The sequence below is a fragment of the Vanellus vanellus genome, assembly GCF_965231255.1.
Source record: "Vanellus vanellus genome assembly, chromosome: 15".
In the NCBI taxonomy this organism is placed as follows: Eukaryota; Metazoa; Chordata; class Aves; order Charadriiformes; family Charadriidae; genus Vanellus; species Vanellus vanellus.
This window is the reverse complement of record NC_138920.1, coordinates 13948301-13956246: the sequence shown is the minus strand read 5'-3', so window position 1 is coordinate 13956246 and position 7946 is coordinate 13948301.

Sequence of the window (7946 nt, the reverse complement as noted above, 5' to 3'; positions counted from 1 at the left end):
GGGAGGGGAGAGCAGCCAGGGAGCTCCAGCCATGCAGGGGATGTTTCAGAGCCGGGTGTTAATCGTTGATGGGCTCCTGGGAGCTGTTTGAGCCGAAGCCTCCATCCCTGCTCCGGAGGGGGATGCTCTGCACCGTGTTGGCCCATGGGGACACGGTGACGGTGCCTCTACCCAGATCCCCACAACGCACAGGCAGTTTCCCACCCAGTCCATGGCCAAATTCTTGTACTGGGGGCTAACGGGTGGCCTTGTCACGCTGACACCAGACAAATGTACTCCACCCTCTCGAGCCCCTGCAGCTGTGGCTCTCCCCAACAAGCCAGGTCCCTGCCAGAGCTGCTGGTGGTTCCCCCGGTCGGATGCAGCCCATCCTCCTCCAGCTGCCCCCTGGTCTTAATTTGGGGGCCGCCAGTGCCGTGCCCATGCCCGGGGATGGCCAGGGACCTTGCGGGACAGCCTGGAGGCCAAGGGCTCCCGGGGTACTGTGAGTGGGGGGACGGGATGCAGACTGTGGAGATGCACGTGAGAACAGCTGGTACCTTTGAGCCCACAGCCCCGTGGAGTGATGCTAGAGAAGACCTTGGTCTCCCCTTGGCGGTACCGCTAGGACCGTGGTGGGGTGAGGAGCTTGGCCGAGGGAGGAGCGATATCATCTCAGTTTTCTTCTGCCTTTTTTTTTTTCCCTGCATCCTCTCAAAGTTCTTTGTTGATTGCAAATTGTTATCATGAAAGCGCATCCAACGCTGCAATAGCAGATAATGCTCCGCGCGCTCCCAGGCACGGCTGCTGTAACTCACTGAAGGCTGGGCTGCCTGATAAAGTCCTGCGGCAGCTGCAGATGAAAATAAAAATGCTAACGCGGTGGGATTTATCATGTTAAGCTATCTCAGCCCATCGTTTCCTGCTTGTCAGAGCTCTTACTGGAGGCACTGGGACGGCTGCGGGACGTTGAAGCCCGGGCTTGGTTGGGGCACTTGTGCTGTTGGACCTTGGCCGGACAGGGACCCGCACCTCCGCAGCCGGGGAGATGCCCCAGCGGAGGGCTGAGCCAGGACACATGGGGGTGTGGGAGACCCCGTACAACCCCACGTCACCCTTTACTGAGTGTTATTAACGAGGGTGCCGAGAGATAACGGCCTGGCTGGCAGCGAGGGCTTTTACTGAGGTTATTTGTGAAAGTGCTGTATCTGATGCATCACGGCGGAAACAGCAATTGCACAGCAGCTGGGATGCGGGGGGGATGCATACCCCCCCCGAAACGGCCAGACCCAACCCTGGAGGGGGGTGCTGCTGTCTTGACCAGTTCCCAGCACCGCCAGTGCCATCCCCAGCCCTGACACCAGTCCCTGTGGTGGCCGTCCCCATGCTGTCCCCACGGCAGCTTTGCGGCTTAGGGGCCGCGTGCCGGGGCTTGGGGCTGTTTGCTTTGGCCCTATTGAGACACAGCACATCCACAGTGCCTGACCTCCGCGGGGCTGGGGCCATGCTGGTCTGCTGCTGGGAGCTCGCAGAAAATGCTTCTGCAAGGGGTTTGTGTTGTTTTGTTTTTTGGTTTTGGATTTTTTTTTTAAGCTGAAGGGCAACAAAAAGCAGGAGGATTAATCCGGCTCTGCAAGATCCACCGCGCTCCTGGTGACTGCGTCGGTCCCAGGGGTCTGGCCTGGCCTTGATAAGGAGCTGCGAATCAAAGCTGCGAAATGCTGCCGTCCTGCGCCGGAGCTCGGCCTGCTGGAGCCGTGGAGGGGGATCAGGGATTTAAAGGGCCTGAGTGATGTCTAACAGGTTTAGAAAATATTGCCTGGGATTATCTACTAGCAGTGGTGACCAGAGATGTCTGAGCCGAGACGCACATTGTCACCAGCTGATGTCTGCTGGGGGGGTGCCTGCACATGGGAAGCCTGTTCTGCGTGTGTATGTGTGCCTGCATGCGTGTGCATGCGTGTGCATGCGTGTGCATGTGCGTGCACCCATGTGTATGCGTGTGCAGTAGCGACAGCTCTGGGATGGGGCTGTAGGTGCGAACAGGGCTGCTGGCCTGGTGGCAACGCAGGGTCTGAGCCGTGTACGGCCCCCGGCGGCTGCCAGCCCTGTGCTGGGTCTCAGGTGCCAGGAGGGAACCCCCAAAACCTGGTGGCAAAGCATCTGCCCTGCAACGCGCACGAGGGATGCTCCAGCCTTCGTGGCGCTGCAGCCCTTTAACAGCAGCTCCTGACCGCCAGCATTAATGATATCCACCCAATTAGCCGCTGCGAGCTCTGCCGAGCCCGAAGGATTAGCAAACGAAATCATCATCCCAAGGCGTAAGCAGTTAACACCGCTAATTAGTCATCGCGTGAATCCTAACCCAAACACCACGCCGGGCGCAGGCAGCACTGCGGGCAGGGGGCTGCTGCCCGCCCGGCCGGGGCTTCCCCCGGCTCCTGGAGACCGGGAGCTGTTTACGGAGAATTTACTGGGCTTGGGGATACGATATTTTTACACGTTGCCATAGTTACCGATACCATTATAAAATTAAGCCTGAACCTTGCAGAAGAAATGGATCTGTCAGAAGCAATTATTTTAGCGAGCGCGTCGTTGATGGTGCCGTGCTGCCCACCGCGTGGCCGGCAGCGAGGGGCCGAGCCCAGCCGGGCTGATGGAGCTCCCTCCCCGCCGAAGGTTCCGCAGGGGCCGCATCCTGCTAACGGGATGCTTCTGCGGGCCGAGGCGCCAGGCAGGCTGCCGGAGCACCGGGCTCGCCTGGCTGCGCCACGCTGGGAGCCACTGGCGCCGGCACAGCCCCTCCGTGCTGGCAGCGCTGCCGGGCACGTCTGGGGCGAACAAAAGCCCACTGAGAACACGCTTTCAGCCCTCTCCGAGGCTCCCTCCCGCAGCGCCTGTTCTCCCCTTTCTCCTGCCTCTCTAAATATTTTTTTTCCCCTTTCCCTGCACTTCTCCTCAGAGGGACACTTGTGCGGGGCTCGGGGCGCTGCCAGCGCCGGGGCTGCGGCCAAGCACGGCCAAGCTTTAAGGTCATTCCATGCCAGGAGGAGCGGGGAGCCCTGGGGACCCCCGCAGCATCCTGCCCTTGCTGCCGGCCGGGGATGCCCTGTGCCACCCACTGCCACGGGAAGGGAAGGGGATCTCCCCAAAGGGTTCCCCCATCCCGAGCAGTACCCCCCAAGTATTTTCCCCGGATAAAACCCACTGGAATATGCCAGGTTGCGTGCAAGGCTCAGTCAGGGCGTGATGCGCGTGCGGATATCAGGGGATGAGGACCACTCCAACGTGTCACTGCCAGTTGACCCACCATGAGGAGCCCCGGGCATCCCCAGTGCAGGCAGGACACCCCTCCTGCTCGCCCTGGGACCCTCTCTCGAGCACTGGCAGGACCAAGCGCAGCAGCTGGATCCACCTTCCCTGTGCCAGCTCTGGAGGGCTGTTGTCCCTGAGCAATGTCCCGTCAAACACCGAAAGCACAAAGTGAGCCTTTCTTAAGCACTGCGTGTTCCTGTTCGTCCCACAGTCCTGGAAATCCCTCTTTAATCATTGCCAGAGTCTTGGCCTCCACGACATCCTGCAGCGAAGGACCATGTGGGCCAAAGGAGCGTTGGGCGCAAAGGATTTCCTTTGAAATGTGTTTGACACTTTCATTTTCACTGTCTGCCCCTTCTGATGCGATAGAAGAGTTGGGGAACAGCTGGAGGGCAGCCCCCGATCTGCCCCACACCCCATCAGCTCCAGGGATTTAATGAAGATAATACCAGGTCGGACAGAGAGGTTCGCAGTAGCAATAGCTGCAATAGCACAACCTCCTATTAGACACCAGAGAATCCACACGGACAAGCAACATCCTCCAAGCACCTTCACTTATCCTCAGCTTAAAGCCCTGGATGGCAGCCCGGGGGTCCCGGTGTACCTCCCCGTGGCCGCAGGGCCAGGCTGCGGCGTGGGCACAACTGGGCAGTGCCCGGGAGCCCACCTCCCCCCCAAACACCCCCCGGGGGGGGGGTCCCACAGGGCGCCCCACTGCCAGGCGGTGGTTGTCCCATTATGTGTTTTTCACTGGGGCTGTGCTGGGGGGGGGCTGGAGCAATCTCCGCTGGGCTGGCGAGAGCCCTCACTCCGTCAGGAACTCGGGGGGAGGATGAGGCTGGCAGTGAGGCTGCGGCACCGAAACAGTTCCTATGACAACCCCAAATCCCAGACCTGTTTATCCCCTTTAATAAAAATCCACAATAACCGTGAAACCAGGGAATAAGATTCAATAAGTAAGACGTGAAATAAATCAGGAACAGCGTAAAGCGTGTCACTGTTTTACTTCGGCTTCGTTCCTTGCTTTCCAGGGAAAAGCCTGAGAAACGGGGAGCTGCAAAGGGGCGAGCTGGCGCGTTTGGAACTGGTGGGAGCAGGTCCGGCCATGCAGTATCCCAGGGCTTCTCCCTCTGGTTCCCTCTCCCGGCAGGAGCTCAGCCCGGGGCAGTCAATGGGCACAGGTGAGACCCACATGGCATTTCTTGGGGTCGTTCAAAGTGTCCCTGAGACCCTCTCGCCCTTTCCAACCCCCCAGAGCACCCCAGCTTCTCCCCATCCATGTCCCCGTGGCACAGCATCCCCATGGCATTGCCCGGTCCCCATGGCATCACGGGGCCCCCATGGCATCACTGTGTGCCTGTGGCATCATGGGGTCCCTGTGGGGTCCCTGTGGCTTCGGATTCTCTTGGACCCGTGGCTGCTTGGCTTATGATGCGCAAAGGGACCAGCCTGTCTCTCTCTGGGGATGGGCTTGTGGCCACCACAGTCTCACAGCGGCAAGGATAGGGATGGGGACAGGGATGGAGACAGAGCAGGAGCACAAGAGCATCTTGGACAGAGACATCCACAAATCAGGGCCTTGGCTAGAGCCGCTGCCCCGTCAGCCGCTGGAGGGGACAAGCTGGAGAGACATGGGCTCCCGGGAAACGCGATGGCCTCTGGGCACCGTCACCATGAGAGGCGCTGCCAGCTTGGGGGGGGTCTCTGCTTCTCACTGCGGAGCTGGAGCATCCTGGGGCAGGGCACGAGGCATTTATCCCTGTCTCTCCTCTTTTCTCCTTGCTCGGCCCTGGCTCCAGCACAAGCTCAGCTTTGTCCCGCTCCCCCGCGAGTGCTGCCAGCCCTCTCCTGTCCCCCAGGACACCAGGGAGATGCCCTTCTTCAGCCAGCCCCATGCACTAGCTGAGACCATGCTCTTCCTCAGCATTAATTAAATCATTGCTCCCCCTCCCCTCGCTGCTGGGACCAGCCTCCTCCATCAGTCACGCTCTCCGGACTAATTGCTCTCTGTTATTCCATGTTTTCCATTGGAGGCTCATGCTCCCTGCTGGCTCTCGGCACAGCCCGTGCCTCCCACGCTGGCTCCGTGGCACGGCACGCACCGCTGCCCCGGCAGGGTCTGACGGCTCTCTCACCTCGGCACTTCCATGAGCCATTTCCCACCTCCCGGAGCCGGGAGCGGAGCAGATGCTGGGGCAGCCCCTGAGCATCCCCTGGCCCTTTCCCGGCTCCCGCTTTCTGACCCTCCCCAGGGCGGGGGTCCGCACAGACCCCCACCAGGGCGCAGCCCAGCTCAGCCTCTCCCCAACCCCTTTGCTCGGCTTTGCCATCCCACGAGGTCCCAGCACCACATACCACATGGAGGAAAACCCCGGCTAAACCCCCCCAGCACCACCCACACGCCGGGAGCTTCTCGCATGGCGGGGGCTGCTGCCAGGCCCGTTTGCCGGGACACACCGCCGTAGCCTCATCCACCCCCCCCGCACCCTCACCTCAGCACAGTGCCGCTCTGGGTGTCCGGTGCGGGGTCCAGCGCTGGGACACTGCCCAGACCTTGGCTGGAGCTGGCATGTCCCCTCCCCTGCTGGGACACCGAGCCTCTTCCCACTGCCCATCCCGCCACCGCCTCTTCTCCACACCACGGCGAAGCCACCTTTGCTCAGCCGTGGCTGTGGGCAGGAGGACCCCGGTGGGTACCGGCCCCAGCATCGCCCCGCGCCCCCCCCAGCCATCGCAGCCCGCGACCTGGCGCAAGCACCCACCTTTCTCGCTCGAGCACCCAACGGGGCGACTCAGCGGGACGTGACACCCGGCGGCACCAGGAAACCACCGCGGACGAGTAGTAAATGCCTGACCCCAGCGTCGCCCGGTGCTGCCCCCCAAGCAAGGTATCGCCCCCCCCCGAGCGACGCGCTCCCCGGCACGCTCCTACCTTGTGTCTGCGCTCGGGTGCTTGTTTGTGCTTTCACTGCCGGCACACCCCGGGCTGGTGGCTTAAAGGATTTTCCTATAATAACCACCAAATCCCTCGCCTGGGCAGTAAGCCGCAGACCTGGGCCCTTTCCTAGGTGCAGAACGCTCCACGGTGCTCAGCTCACTCGCTGCTTTGCATATGCTTGTATCAAACTGGATTTCCCCCCTCCTGAACCAGAACAGTGCTTAAAAAGCCCTAAATCCCCTTGAATTTCGTTTCCCCTTGTCTGCGAGGTCTATCCCCGGTTTCGGTCTCACCCACATATTTTACATACTCCCGCTGGCAATCCTGACGTGAGCTTTTCGCGAGCTTCGGTCTCCTCCCCGCACAGAGGCCGGGCAACTCCTGCGTCCCGCTCGGAGCGGCTGCAGCCTCGGCCGGGAAATGAGCCCCTGCCCGGCGTGGCCGTGGCTCCGCTCGCGACCCGGCACCGCGGGAGGTTTTGTCCCAGTACTCCCACGCCACGGCCCCCCCGCTGCCACTGAGGCTGGCGCAGAGGGGGCCAGGCTGGGGACGGGTGCTGGGGGCAGAGGTGATGGACCCCCTGCCTTGGCAAACTCCCCCCCGCCACCCTGCTCACAGGGTGCTGAGTGTCCTCAAGAAAGAAATGACCCAAAACCACCCCCAGGGCATGTCCCCGGAGCAGGGGTGGCTTATTGAGTCATGCAAATGAATTTTAGTAGCGGATCCTCTCCCCCCATAACAATTCTCTCCCCGAGAGGATCTCTACTGGCAGATAAATCTCCCCTGGGTACACACACGCTGCTGTTTCGCACTGTCTTGTTTCACTTCTCTTTTTTGATTTCACAGTAAAAAGTAGATAAAGTTAGAAACCGGCAACTGCAGCAGCTTTCAAGGTTACAGGCAGCAGCAGTGACAGAAACACCAGGTTCCTCTGCCTGAAAAGTGTGTTTCACCCTCAGCCCGTGCCTGCAGAGGGGTTGTTCGCGTGTGGCAGCGCACGGCGAGGTGGGAGCACCTGCTGCCACGGGTGGGTGCGTGTGGGCTCATCGCATCAGGGTACACCCGGGTGCCGCCACCGTGCTCCGTCCTTGGCCGTCAGCCTGCTCCCCTCGGAGGTGGGCACCCAGCACACGTGCACGGAGCAGGAGGTGTGCGCGGAGCAACGTGCAGGGAGCAGATGTGCACGGAGCAGGGGATGTGCACGGAGCAGGGGATGTGCACAGAGCAGAGGTGCGCAACGCAGAGGTGCGCGGAGCAATTTTGCATGGAGGAGGGGGCGAGCACAGAGCAGGACGCTTGCACAGAGGAGGGGATGCGCATGGAGCAGATGTGCATGGACTGGCTGGGGCCGGAGCAGGAAATGCGCAGGGATCAGGGGAGAAGGGGTGGAAGGGCAGGCAGGCTGGTGCCAGCTGCCCTGCTTTTAACACAGCATCATGAGCCCCGTTCCGAAATACCGGCCCCTTTGGTAGGGCAGGGAAAGGCGGGCAAGGGCTCAGCCTCGGCCCGCGAGCTGCAGCAAAGCGGCACCGAGGGCTGTTCCCAACAGCTGCCCTGCACGTGGTTAGAAGAGGCAGATTTGGGGGGAGCGGGGCAGGGTGGGAGGGGGGAGCTGCCCGGGGGGGGAGCACAAGCCCGGCAGCAGCACAGGGTGAGTTGGCACTGGGCTGCGGTAGCCACATGTCTCCCAGGACCCCGCGGGACCGGCGCTATT